Here is a 14528-nt window from a genome sequence, read left to right on the forward strand (position 1 = left end):
GGTCCATGAAACTGTGACATTAAAAAGAAGCCAACAAATTAGAAAATACTTTGGCTTTATTCAGCAGCACCTGGTGAAATTTTGAGCCAACCAAATTTGAAGATGATGAAGAAGATATTGGATTTCTATCCCGCCCTCCACTCCGAAGAGTCTCAGAGCGGCTCACAATCTCCTTTACCTTCCTCCCCCACAACAAACACCCTGTGAGGTAGATGAAGATATTGGATTTATATCCCGCCCTCCACTCCGAAGAGTCTCAGAGGGGCTCACAATCTCCTTTCCCTTCCTCCCCCACAACAGACACCCTGTGAGGTAGATGAAGATATTGGATTTATATTCCACCCTCCACTCCGAAGAGTCTCAGAGCGGCTCACAATCTCCTTTACCTTCCTCCCCCACAACAAACACCCTGTGAGGTAGATGAAGATATTGGATTTATATCCCGCCCTCCACTCCGAAGAGTCTCAGAGCGGCTCACAATCTCCTTTACCTTCCTCCCCCACAACAGACACCCTGTGAGGTGGGTGGGGCTGACAGGGCTCTCACAGCAGCTGCCCTTTCAAGGACAACCTCTGCCAGAGCTATGGCTGACCCAAGGCCATGCCAGCAGGTTCAAGTGGAGGAGTGGGGAATCAAACCTGGTTTTCCCAGATAAGAGACCGCACACTTAACCGCTACACCAAACTGGCTCTCTTCCATATCACCTGACTCTTTTTACTGGAGATGCCAGGAAGTGAACTTGCACGCTTAAGTTATTTTCTAAAAACTGTTTTTTAAAAAGGAAGAATAGTATGTGAAATGCTTAGCATTCATATTATGCTTTAAGAAGTTCAGAGTACTTCACTGTACAAGACTCTCATCAACAACCCCATGATAGGTCAATATCGTTATCCCGACATTTTGGCAGGAATCAGGCCTGAGGCAATGAAACTTGCTCCAGGCCTCTCCATGGCTGGAGACTGAAGCCTGGAATGCTCTGCTTCCCCACACTCCCACTCCATTTGGCCATTTTTTGAAAATATCCCACTTAAAATATTTATCACCCAACTTCCAAAATGCTCACATATGTATTTTAACCCACAGACAAGAGACAAACAAGACACCTCACAAATTAGCCCATTAAACAAATAACACACCAATAACATCCAAATGATCAAATCCCATTGCCATAAAGAAGCAAAAATAAAAAAATCAAGCAATAACTGGTTTCCCTGTGAAAAAAAATGGCATTTGGGAAGCTCTGAAAACCACTCATATGAAATAGTTTCTCTTTTGAAATGAACAAAATTATTTTTAAGCATTCACTCATAATGCATACTATGAAGATTTTTACATGACAACCTACAGAAATATCCAGGTGAGTTGCCATTTTGGTCTGAAGCAAAGTGATAAAGTCCAAAAGCACTTTTAAGACAACGAAGTTGTTTTCAGGATGTGAGCTTCCATGTGCATGCACACTTGTTGTTGGGGTTGTTGATGCAAACAGGATCCTGTTTGACGAAGTGTGCATTCACACAAAAGCTCAAATTCTCAATCAACTTACAGAATTATGGACCGGTATTCCTGCTCATGCTGGAGATGCCGACTACATATATTCAATGATATGCTCTTTGGTTAAATGTAAATTTTGTCCATACTTAACATGCTGTAATGTGTGCTGATAATACACTACTGAAGAGTTTTCAATATTTAATTGAATATCTAAATATGCTTCTAGCCTTATTGTGGCTATATGTTATGCCTTCTGCTAAAAATGTGTTTTTCTCTCTTTGCAACATTTATTTTTCCTACCTTTTGGCAAAAACTAAGATTCACATATCATAGAATGCAGCAGTGCTCTCTCACTTTAGTACTATATTTGCAATTTTTCTTGCAAAATATGAAGGCATTTATACTATATTTATATACATCCATAGATATGTTTATATAGATACGTATATATTTATATACATCCATAGTAGTGCCGTTTTATATGCTAAGTTAAAAATTATGCAATTTGTACTGCTAAAGCAGTAAAGCAAGTTTAGCTTTCAAGAGAAAGTATTACAAATACTGTATTTCAATTCGATGGTTTCAAAATCTTCAGAATGGTACATCTTTACCACCCCTCCACCTACAATACACACATGAAGGCCACATCCCTAACCTTCTCTCCATGGGCTTACTTCCCCACCATATCCCAATGCATTGTTCCACAATCCTGTAATGCAGAGAGAAGAAAGTATTATACAAGGCTTTTGTTTTAAATAGAGCTTCCCAAAGCAGTTTCTTTACTGGGACAGCTCCTCCTTTTCCTTCAGCATGTCCAGCTATAGATCACATCACCCCTGCATTCTGTCTCCCACAAGGGCCACTGCATTGCCAGCTGGACACCCAAAAGCATAAAGGGAAAACAGCCCTCCTCCCTGGGGGCTTGCCCCTAAGCAAACAGCAGTGAATCCTGAACATCAGATGAAGATTTAGCTCCTTTTGGGGGTCTTTAAATACCCATTACACTGAGTCACTCAAGTTTGGGTGCCCCAAAGAGGCCCCTGAAAAGGTTATAATCCTCTATTACATCCAGAGCCCCTGTCTAGAATGTGTGCCACCCACCCCCAAGGGGCAGCAACAGGCCTGGATGCTCCCATGTCACAGAGGCTTCAGTACTTGAAGATAAATATGGAGTTTGTGTATGGCATCAGGTATGGAATGATCTGGACAGATCAGGCAACCATCGTGCATGGCTCCATGCCCCAAGCCTTTCAGATCAAAGCCTCACTACACTAGCAAAGGAGGACTGACAAAGCCCTGGTATTCACCAGCCTGGCCCAGCCCACAGAAAGTGCAACGTGCAGATTCTGAGCAGAATCCAAAAGAAATTCCCTGCAGACTTGCCCCATCCACCTTCCCCATCAATGCCTCATTTTTCACGGGGACAGGGCAGGATGCAAAAAGAATAATGAAGTGCAAGTTTCAAAACAGAACCTGGGTTCTTCAAGGCCAGACAGCCGTGTCAGAAGGACCTTGCCAGGTCTAGGACTCTGACCTGACCCAGGAGTTCCTTTCAATGCTGTAACCAAAACTGCAGTCATGTTTAAATTCACTATAGGACTGCTTCTTATATCAATATACACAAGCCTGGGGTTATATGTGATATCACAATGCTCCATGTGAACACTAAGATTTCTTTTTTTGGGGGGGGGGGAGGGGAGGAGTAATGCACACATTCCATGAGAGTTCTCTTCTCTGCTTAGATTTAACCAGACTGTAAGTTTGTGGCTAATGCCTAACTAATGCCTTCCAGCCAACAGCCAAGACACATTTTTAAAAATGTAAATTGGAGGCAAATTTTATCAACCAAAAAGGAGCAAGAATTGCTTATCTCAAGCAGCATCCCCCCCCCCCTTTTGTGCTTCTGCCAGAGTCAGTGCTTTGGGCCTACTACTTCCTTCCCTATCAAGCCCAACTCAGAGTGACAGACGGCCAAATGCTCATTTCTTTTAAAGAGCTGAATCCAGGTTCCTAAATCCAACTAGAGATCAAAATGACTTAAAATTAAAGCAGATCCCATATGGTTTGAGAAGGATGTCATGGTGGGGGGGCTCCTACCTTTCCCCAAAACACAGCCAAAGCAGCGCTGAGGTGTGAACTTATTTTGCCATTTTTGGTGCTCCATGTAAATCAGCAAAAACAGGTAAATACCGCCCCCCCCCCCACACCGTTTCAGCATTGAAAATGGTGCACGGGGAAGGAGCCCTTCTTTCCTTGCAAATCCAAACAGGGAATCTGGACCCAACTCTTTTAAAAAGCATGCATCTCCATTTGACTCTTCCACAGAGCCAAGCCACCTGTTGCAGAGGCAGCCCAGTCTGCTGGGATACTACACTCTTCCCTGTTCATTTAAATTGTATTTTTTTTCTGCTATTTTGTAAGGTCCCGAGTGTCCTTCAGGGAGAAAAGCGGGGTAAAAATAAAGTAATAGATATAAAGCCAGCCTAGCCAGGATCTGGACTCAAAGGAATTTTTCAGTGCTTACAGAGGCATGTAAAGGCCCAGGAAAAAAAAATTTCAACTGGAAAAAACTCTCATGATGTACTTTTAATGACAAGGTTTTAATCACTCAAATGCTTATATTTGCATCTTACATAATTTTTGTGTGCATGATAACCTACAGCTTATGAGGATTCCTACATGTAGTGCAGACAATATGCAACGTATTTTAAGGGATGTGTTTATTGTGAATAGACAACAACAAATATGTTATAAGGTATATTATTAAAGAGCAGAGGTCAGTGTTTTCAATTTTCTAAATTTTAATCTGAAATCCAAACCTGCTACTCTATCCTACTGTGATAGTATCAAATGGTTTTTCTCCACAGAACACTTTCCTTTACTGCAAAATCTGCTTCCAAATTTCAACATTTATTTTACTTATTTATTTGCCACTCAACTGCAAAGCCCAGGCTAGCCTCAGATCATCAGATCCTGAAAGCCAAGTGGAGTCAGCCCTGCTGAGGACTTGGATGGGAAGCCCAGGGCCACAACGCAGAGGCAGGCCATGGCAACACCCCCTCCAAATGTCTCTTGCCTTGAAAACCCCATGAGGGTCACCACAAATCAGCTGCTACTGGATGGCACTTCTCACACACACACAAGATAATGAAGCTAAGGAAGCATTGGTTGCAGCAGTTTCCAACATACTTTGAAGTTCTACATAGGTATGTTTGAAGCTTTGCTTGTCAGGTATTGGTACTTTTACATTCCACCAATATGCTCAATACTTATTCAGATACCCCACTGTTCTCCCGAGGAGGGTCCAAAATAGTTATTTCATCATTCTCCCTTTATCTATTTCATCCTCCCAACAACCACCCTGTGAGGTAGGTTAGGCTGAGAGAGAGTAACTGGCCCAAGATCACCCAGCAAACTCCCATGATGGAGGGGGCAGATTCCAATCTGGGTTTCCCAAATTCTAGTCCAACACTCTAATCACTTTTTAAAAAAATACTTGAGAGAGCTGCAATAAAGGAATTCCTACACACATGATGGGACTGTCTGTGCCCAACACCCTCCAGACTTCCAACAGATAGGAGCACAGCCTTGCTGGAGCAGGCCAAAGGTATCTAGACCACCACCCTGTATCCAAGAACTGCCTCTGGGATTCTGCTCAGAGCTCCCCCCTTCTGATCCGCCCGGAGTATTCAGATATCTACTGTCAGTAGTACCAGTTACACTGAACCAGGAACAAGTCTTGCTGATCTTTTCTTACAGAGCAGGGGTGGCCACTGCAGCTTGGGAGCCACAGGTGGCTCTTTCACACGTATTGTGTGGCTCTCAAAGCCTCCATTGCCCCACTGACCAGCCTGGAGAAGGCATTTCTCTCTTTAAATCACTTCTCCAAGCCAAGCCAGCTGGTGGCTTGGGAAAATGCATTTAAAGGTGCTTTCTTTCCACCTCTCTCTCTCCCCATCTATTTCCTTCCTTCCTTCCTGTCTTGCAGCTCTCAAACATCTGACGTGTATTCTATGGGGCTCTTACATTAAGCAAGCCTGGCCACCCTTATAGAGGATTAGAAAATACTGTGGCGGGTAGCTCTTTATTCAGACCATAACCATGACAACCAAAAAGAACCACCATGTACATAGGCCTCTGAATATAAGGCCCGGGGGCAGATAGCAGAACACTGCGCGCTCCAGGGGGATCTACCTGACAAGAACAGGATGCTGGACCAAACTGATATGGGTATGATCCAACCAATAGGTAGCCTTCTGTTACGCTAGTGAAGGACTCGGCCCAGCCCCTGCTGCAGCAGCAACAGGCCTCTCACTTTCTGACAGAAGTAGGACAGAACGGCCCAGTCTTACCCTACGATTCTAAAAATCCACCACATGATGGCATTGTGCCACCATGCCAGGGCTAGATGCTATAGTGATGAGTGAACAGCTGTCTACTGCACCCGTACTCTGTCCCACCCCCACCCCCCGCACCGTGGCCAGGGGTCCATTCAAGTAAAGTGCAGACTAACCAGGTCACCCTGAACAAATCACTTCCCTTGAATGAGCCTTGCTGCCTCCAAATCTGAATTATACTTCCCCCCGCTATGAAATAAACAGCCTCTTATTTATTTAGATTTGTTTAGGCTGCATCTCAGCACAAGGTTCCTGAGGCAGCTTGCAATGAAATTAGAACACTCACTAAACACAACTCACAGGAGTCACACACCTCACTTGCAAGTACTAACACCTTGAACTTTTCAGAATTATAGCAGTAGAATTAGGAGATCTAGTTCAACATTACGACTCATTGATGTTACACAGCTGGAAGGTCAGTGTTACAGTTAGATGCAAATGCAGTCCAAACCCTTCACCAGCACTAGGCAGCCAAGGAAGCACAAACAGTAGATACACATCCACAAAACGGCACTTAGGAAGGCACCACAGAAGCCCTGTTCTGGTGTCCTTATGGCCCAAAACACTCAAACAGCTTCAGTTGAGGATAACAAAAGATTTTATGGCTATATTTTTGTGTGTCCTCCTGCAGTTGGAAGGAACCCAACCCATGAAGATCCTGTGAATTTAGGGGGAGGTATTTGTGAGTTTTCTGCATTGTGCAGGGGGTTGGAGTGGATGACCCTGGAAGTTCCTTCCAACTCTATGATTCTATGATCCCACCCAGGGTTTCCAATCAGTAAAACATACATGGAATCTCTCACACAATTCCTAGGAAATCTACGCTTTGAGAATTCAAGTGGCTATTTGATGTGGGGAGGGGTTCACTTTGTAAGCTGCTTTGAGTCTGCACTGAGTGATAAGAACATACAAAATGTCCAAACCAACAGGGAGAATCACCTGACCATAACTTTGAAACTGCCATGCTTGCCTACCATCCTATTGGCAAAAAAATTCCACTCATTGTTATTAATTTCATGAATCAACAAATCTTTAGAACTAGAAAATTTTCTCTGGAAAACAAACCACTTCTGACCACATTTCTGACTACAAGGCCCCAACCAGGTTTACTGAAAAGCCAATCCCCCAGAGCTCAGTTGCCTTTCTATTAAGAGTGTCACCAACTGCAGCCTGCAATCCAACAGCAGCATCCCATAAGTGTTGCTAAGGGCTCCTAGTATTTGCACAAGTGTCATTTTATGTCCAGGTAGAGTGCAACCTTACTTAGGAGTAAGTCTCCTTGAATTTCAGCAGACACTTCTAAATAAATGCACCAAGGCCTGGGCTTATATGAGCATTGCTGTCTGTCATGCACATGGCTTAAGCTGTGTCATCATTCATCTTTTTCCAGTGGTTCAAAATTGAATGCTAGCATGAGGCAACTAAACTGCCCCAAGTAGACAAGAGTGCATGTCCCTCACAATGACAACAGGCTGCAAATGTAGCAGGGAACAAGAAGTGCATTCCTTCCCAGACAGCCTTGATCTGGCATCTTTCCCCAGAAAATAAGGCCCAGCAGGGAACAACATTCAAATCTGCTACCCTCCATTCTTCAACAGATCAGTACTTGCCCATGCACACTCCCTTCTGAGTAGGGACACGCACTAGTCCAGATTCTGGTGGACCAATAATTCCCAACTGCTGAGGTTTGTGCAAAGTAAGCAGGGACCGAGTGGCGGCTGCCATCTCTTCTGTTTTGCGTGTCCTGCATGCAAGTTGTGTGAGAAAGCCTCCTTTCCTCCTCACCCACCTCTACACAATCGAGACTTTGTTCTGGCCCTGCCTGATGCTCGCAACATCTTTACACGTGGGAGGCGGAAAGCAAAACAAGGCCATCTTTGCAGGGCTCCCCAGTCCCGCCGCCTCCTCCTCCCGCGGCAAGCGGCCCGGCCTGCGAAGAGAGCCTCGGCTTTGCCGGCGGCCTGCGGAGGCTGCGAGCCGTTGGGCCAGGAGCGCTTCCTTCCCCCGGCGAGGCGGGGAGAGAACAAAGGTGAGGCCGGAGAGCGCCGCAGCCCCGCCGTCCCCCTCGCTCCTCCGCGGGGCGCCAGGCAGGCCGGCCACGCTCCGCTCCCGGGAAGCCGGAAGGCGCCCCCCCGCGGAAGATGGCGGGCGGCGGGCGGGAGGGCGGGCGAGCAGGGCCGGCGCTCGCCGCGGGGAGGCGGAGGAGGAGGCAGCGCTTGGAGCGCCCCGCGCGGCGGCCTGGCGGGACCCGAGAGGGCGGCGAGGAGACAATGAGCAGCGCCCGCCCGCCCGCCTCCCGCGCCGAGCCCCCTTTTGTTAGCGGGCGGCGCTCCCAAGGCCGCCTCGCCCCCCCCCCGCCCGCCAGGCCCCCCGACGCAGGAGGAGGGAGACCGAGAGACCCGCCCGCCTCCAACAAAGCGTGTGGCCTGCCTCCCTCCCTCCCCCGGGCCCAGCGCAGCGCACCCCCCCGCCCCCGCCAGGCCCTTACTTGGGCCCGAGCCGGCTCCTCCTCCTCCGGCCGCCTGGCCTGGCCTGGCCGTGGGGATGCGCTCCCGCCGCCGCCGCCGCCTCTCCTTTTTTCTCCCGGCCAAGGCAAGTAGAATTGATGCGCTAGCCGGAGCGATGCGCGCCGCTCATGCGCCGCGGAGCGCGGCCTGGCGGGAGCCGTAGTTCGCCCAGCCGGCCGGGGAAAGACGCTCCGCCCCGGCCCGGACTACAAGCCCCAGCCTGCCTCGCGCGCTCGCGGGCCCGCTTTGCACCGGCGGGGGGAGGGAGGGGGCGAGCGGCCGCGGCCGGGCTCGGGAAGCGAGTCTGCCGCCCAGGGACGCCGCGCGGCAACGGGGGAAGCAGCTGGGCCAGGCGGGCTGGCGCGCCTTTGTCGCACCTGCAGCATTCACCCTGCCCTTCCCAGTCAAGGCCTTCCCCGGCCTTGGCGACCCCCCCGCAGGCCCCACGCGCCCCGCTTGCGCTGCAAAGCATTATAAAAGGAGCCATGTTTCCTGTGCTCGCTGCCATTGGGGGACCCAACCCCATCACATCGGGGAAACCAAGCAGGGTCAGGATGGGAGACCAGCAAGGGAGTCCAAGGATGCCATCCAGAGGCAGGCAATGGCAAACCGCCCCCAAAGGCTCCTGCCCTGGAAACCGCAGCAGGAGTTGCCATCAATTGGCTGTGACTTGGATGGTTTTAAAAGGGTCTGACAGCCAAGATGAATATAGGGGATCTGACAACGATTTGCTTCAAGTTTGTGGGTTAGAAACAGGCTAATGGTACTGTCATTGCTGAGGAAGAGCCACATCCAAAGTATGCTCATATATCCATAACTGTATTGTTGCCTGTACTTATACATGTATCTATGCACATACATTTATAATTGTACTAACCCAAGTATTAGAATATCGGTAAGAAGACCTTAAATGACTGGCAAAATATTCTTTTAAGTTTCCTTTGGTCAAACAAAAAAGCCAGAATCAATTTTGGATTATTAACTAAACCGGCCACCTTGGGGGGACTAGCACTGCCTTTTCTGAAAACATACTACCTTGCTGCCCAATTTAAAAATATCATTTATTATGCTTCTCCACGTTTAGAGAAAGCCTGGGTGCGTATAGAAAGCCATTATGCATTCCCTGATGTGCTTTGTGAAACTATTCCCTGATGTGCTTTGTGAAACGAATGATAAAAACCCAACTCTGGACAACAATCCTTTTATCGGCAACACTCTGAAACTCTGGGACAAACACAGACTCACATTGGCTCCAAAAGTCTCCCTGGTTGCATCCTTTTTAGGCCAAGTATGGTTTCCTGCAGGGAGAAGTAAAACAGATTATGTTATATGGCGTAAGAAAAATGTCTTTCATTTTACTGATATATTTGAAAATGGACATCACTGTACTGAAGAAATTCTTTCTCAGAAACTTAACACTGCAGTTCCTTGGCTCCAACTCCGTCAACTCAGTCACTTATTTCATAGTCAAAATTTAGATACTTGCTAGATAGACCTTTGACAATGTTTTAAAATTTAATAAAAAAAAAGATCTACAACAACAAAAAGGGGTAATTTCCATCATATACAAATTACTAAATGACAATTTGTGCATACAAGCCTCACAGCAAAGTGCTTGGCATAAAGATTGAAACAATTTTCCGAAGAACAATAGGCAAGTATCTGGTCCAGCTCACTCTTTCTTACCCCAGCTCTAAATTTCAAACTTTTGTAATTTAAGATTTGGACTAGGTGGTACTTAACCCCTCTGAGACTATTTCATTCCAAACATAAAGCAGACCCCTCTTGCTGGAAAGGATGTAAACAAACTGGTACCTTCCTGCATTGTTGGTGGGAATGTCCCATTATCCAGGATCTGTGGGAATGATTTTGTCTTCTATAGACGATATACTTAAGGTTAGTTACCCTTCCCAAAACACCAGAATTTGTCCTTTTAAACAACTGTTCGGACATTAGGCTCACCCAACATAAAAAAGAACTAGTATGCATGTTAATATTAGCTGCTAATTTTTTAATAGCAAATTGGAAAAAATAAAAAAAATTCTCTCTATCTCAGTGGTTCTTAAAAATCTGGGATATATTAGTCATAGATCAGTTAGCTTCACAAATCAAATAATAAGAAGTGCCTCTTTACAAAAATGATTTAGTTGAAAGATGGTTTTTTTTCTTTGAATATACTGAACAATCTAAAATCGCTTTGAAGGTGCCTTCAAAGTGCCAAAACTTTATCTTTTATTAATTTATGCTAATTTATGGATTAATTAAACATCATGATGCAATGTCACCCCGGAGTCGGAAATGACTGGCGCTTGCACAGGGGACTACCTTTACCTTTAAGAACATTACTTTCATATGAACTTAATGTTATCTGTAATTACTCCTGTGATCTAATGTTTTGTTTTAGCATTTCTTTTTTTTTCTTTGTTATACTCTGTATTATTGTTATCTGGTGGTTGACAGATAGTGTGTGTGTTTTGTATATTTTATGGTTGAAATAAAAGGGGAAAAGGTGGGGGGGGGAGAATATTGTTGCTGTTGTTCAGTCGCACAGTCAAATCTGACTCTTCGCGACCCCATGAACAAAGTCACACCAGGCCCTCCTGTCTTCCACCATCCTCCAAAGTCTGCTCAAATTCGTGTTTGTTACATCAGTAACGCTGTCCAGCTATCTCATCTTTTGCCATCCCGTTCTTCTTTTATCTTCTGTCTTTCCCAGCATCAGGATCTTCTCCTGGGAGTGCTCCCTTCTCATTTGGTGGCCAAAGTATTTGAGCTTCAGCTTCAGCATCTGACCTTCCAGGGAACAGTCTGGGTTGATTTCCCTTAGGACCGACTGATTTGATCTTCCTGCAGTCCAAGGGACTCTCAAGATTCTTCTCCAGCACCACAGCTCAAAAGCATCTATTCTTCTGCGCTCGGCCTTCCTTATGGTCCAGCTCTCACAGCCATACATTACTACTGGGAAAACCATCGCTTTGACTATATGGGCTTTTGTTGGCAGGGTGATGTCTCTAGATGTGATGGGGCCGGACGCCATATCTTAGGTTTTTTTATGTTGAGTTTCAAGCCTACTTTTGTGCTCTCCTCTTTCACCTTCAACAAGAGATTCTTTAGGTCCTCTTCACTTTCTGCCATTAGAGTGGTGTCATCTGAATATCTGAGGTTGCTGATATTTTTCCTGGCAATCTTAATTCCAGCTTATGCTTCATCCAGGCCAGCGTTCCACATGATGTACTCTGCATATAAATTAAATAAGCAGGGTGACAATATACATCCTTGTCAAACTCCTTTTCCTATTCTAAACCAATCAGTTGTTCCATATCTGCTTCTAACCGTTGCTTCTTGATCCTTATACAGGTTTCTCAGGAGACGTGAGGTGGTCTGGTACTCCCATCTCTTTAAGGACTTGCCACAGTTTGTTGTGATCCACACGATCAAAGGCTTTAGCATAGTCAATGAAACAGAAATAGATGTTTTTCCGATACTCCCATGCTTTCTTCATAATCCATCGAATGTTGGCAATTTGATCTCTAGTTCCTCTACCTCTCCGAAACCCAGCTTGAACTTCTGGTAGTTCCCGATCTACATACTGCTGAAGCCTAGCTTGTGGGATCTTTGGCCTTGCTGGCATGTGAAATGAGTGCAATGGTGTGATAGTTTGAACATTCCTTGGCATTATCCTTATTTGGGATTGGAATATAAACTGACCTTTTCCAATCCTGTGGCGTGGGACCCAGGGGGCCGGCGCAGCGGCCCGCTGAAGCAGCCTGTCGGTCACTTCCGGGTTCCTGTCCTGCATCTCGACCTGTGTTATTAGTGACAGGCTGCTTCGGCGGGCCGCTGCGCCAGCCCCCTGGGTCCCACAACGATGGGACCGATGCCACAGGGACGGGCTCGAAACACTCTATAACCCCTCAAAAGAACAGCAGTCTAGCTCACTTCCCCCGAGCCCTGCCGCCATAAGCCTCAAGGGGGCTCATTTTGCGGCATCTCCCGGCGGGAGGGTGGCACCCGCACGGGACACATATCAAATGAAAGAGGGGGCGCAGGGCTATCAGAAACAGCCGGCGGAGGGAGTCTGGAGACCACCCCACTGGGGGATCCACACCCCGAAAGTGATGAAGGTGGTGCAGATAGAGCCAACAGAGCAAACAGGACAAAATAAATAGGCTGCATTATGCAGCACGGTTGAGAAAGTGCCTTATCCCATATACTGATGAAGTAAATACAGGATTTGAGAACAAAATTGCACCAGAAGACACAAACACAAAGCTCCCTTACACTGAATCAGTGCTTGGGTCCACCAAAGTCAGTATTGTCTACTCCAGGGGTGGCCAGAGTTGCTTAACAAAAGAGCAACACAGAATAAAGGTCAGATGTTTGAGAGCCGCAAGACATGAACATTGGATATTTGAGAGCCACGGAAGGAAGGAAGGAAGGGAGGGAGGGAGGGAGGGAAGGAGGGAGGAAGGAAGAAAGGGAGGAAGGAAGGAGGGGGAGGAGGGATGGAGGGAAGAAAGGGAGGAAGGAGGGAAGGAAGGGAGGAGGGAAGGAAGGGAGGAAGGAGGGAGGGAAGAAGGAGGAAGGAGGGAGGGAAGGAGGAAGGAAGAAAGGAGGGAGGGAAGGAAGGGAGGAGGGAAGGAGGAAGGAAGAAAGGAAGGAGGGAAGGAAGGAGGGAGGAAGGAAAGAGGGAGGGAAGGGAGGAGGGAAGGAAGGCCGGCCGCCCCCTCCCGCCAGCCGCCCCCCCCCCCGCTTTCGGCCCCCTTACCTTCTCCCAGGGCGCGGCCTCCCCTCCAGGCGGGCTGGCCAGGAGGCGCAGCGGCGGCTGGTGCTGCTGGTGGCGGCCAAGCCCACCAACCCGGGGCCTCCCGCCACGCCGCCGCCTCCCCCTCTGCCGCCGCCAGCGGGCCGCGCGCGCGGTCGGGGAAGGCGGTGAGTGAGGGACCGAGCGTCCCTGCGCGTGCGCACGGCGGTGTGGCGGGCCCTACACCGCCCACTCTCCTGGCCCCGCGCATGCGCAGAGCCTGCCACACCGCCGTGCGCACACGCAGGGACGCTCAGTCCCTCATTCGCCGCCTTCCCCGACAGCGCGCGCGGCCCGCCGGCTCCCCGCTGGCTAAACTGGGACCTCTAATGGTCCCGGTATAGCCAGCCCGGGAGGTGGGAATTGGGGATCAGAATCGGGACTTTCCCGGGCAACCGGGACGATCTGGCCACCCTAGTTTTTGTTCTAATTTATGTCATATAGTCTGTATTGCTCATGGAGACTCAAGGCAGATTACACAGTAATCTTGACAACAGTCCTGTAAAGGAGGCCAAGATTATTATCCCATGTTGCAGGTTTGCAGGGAGGGGTCAACAGAGAATGGCTTCCCAAAGGCCACCAGCTGAGTTAATGGCTCGGGAAAGAACTGAACCAAGGACTTCCTGCCTTTAAGCTCAAACTTGGACAATAAATTATTCAATGATTCTGTGCAGCTTTTGTCAAACATTTGTATTATACTTGGTGTACTCAAAGATCTTTCTTTAGAACTCTCATTTCCCAGTACTAGAGTAGGGGCAGCTTTTGCAAGATGGGCACTCTTGAGAGCAGAAAGTATAGGCAATTTACAGTGTCTTTTGCAATAAGTGTTCATGTTGAGCAAATGGATACAAATTTGCTTTGTAGCGGTTTTGGGATCCCGAAGCAACATCAGGCCACTAGCCTACTAGCTTACAAAACCGTTTTCCAAGATTTTGATAGTTTCAGAATTAAAATGGGTAGCATACTTAAAATTATTGATCCCCTTCAGAGGCTGGATGAAATGAGGCAAGGTCAGAGCACTACATCTTGCAGAGATGCATCACAGAGCCTCCTCTGTAGACAAGTGCTTTTTTTCTCCCTCCCAGCCCACTAGGCTTCCCAACCCTCCCGCCCTGGCGGGGGACCCCAGGATTTCCACCCTCTTCCCCCGTTTCCCCAAAAAACGGAAGCGGGGGGAGGGGGGAAACGGCACAAGGAGTTCACTGTAAATGCTCCTCCTCCTTGACTCGCTCGGCGTCCTCCTCCTGCTGCTGCTGCCGGCGGCATCGGGGGCTGCCGGGGAGGATGCTGGGGGTGAACAGCATCAACAGCGGGGGTTGGGGGGGCCGC

General features: G+C 47.9%; 1 protein-coding gene across 1 annotated transcript in view; it reads right to left on the reverse strand.

Moving 5' to 3' along the window:
• The window catches only part of BRD3 (bromodomain containing 3), a 79027-nt gene extending 70478 nt beyond the window's left edge, over positions 1-8549 (reverse strand). Inside the window, exon 1 of the mRNA XM_060250443.1 lies at positions 8377-8549. The gene's annotated coding sequence lies outside the window, so the exon portion shown is untranslated. The remainder of the gene's footprint in view (positions 1-8376) is intronic.
• Between the last annotated feature and the right edge of the window lie 5979 nt (positions 8550-14528).

Source organism: Heteronotia binoei, chromosome 12 (genome assembly GCF_032191835.1).
Source record: "Heteronotia binoei isolate CCM8104 ecotype False Entrance Well chromosome 12, APGP_CSIRO_Hbin_v1, whole genome shotgun sequence".
NCBI classification, from domain to species: Eukaryota; Metazoa; Chordata; class Lepidosauria; order Squamata; family Gekkonidae; genus Heteronotia; species Heteronotia binoei.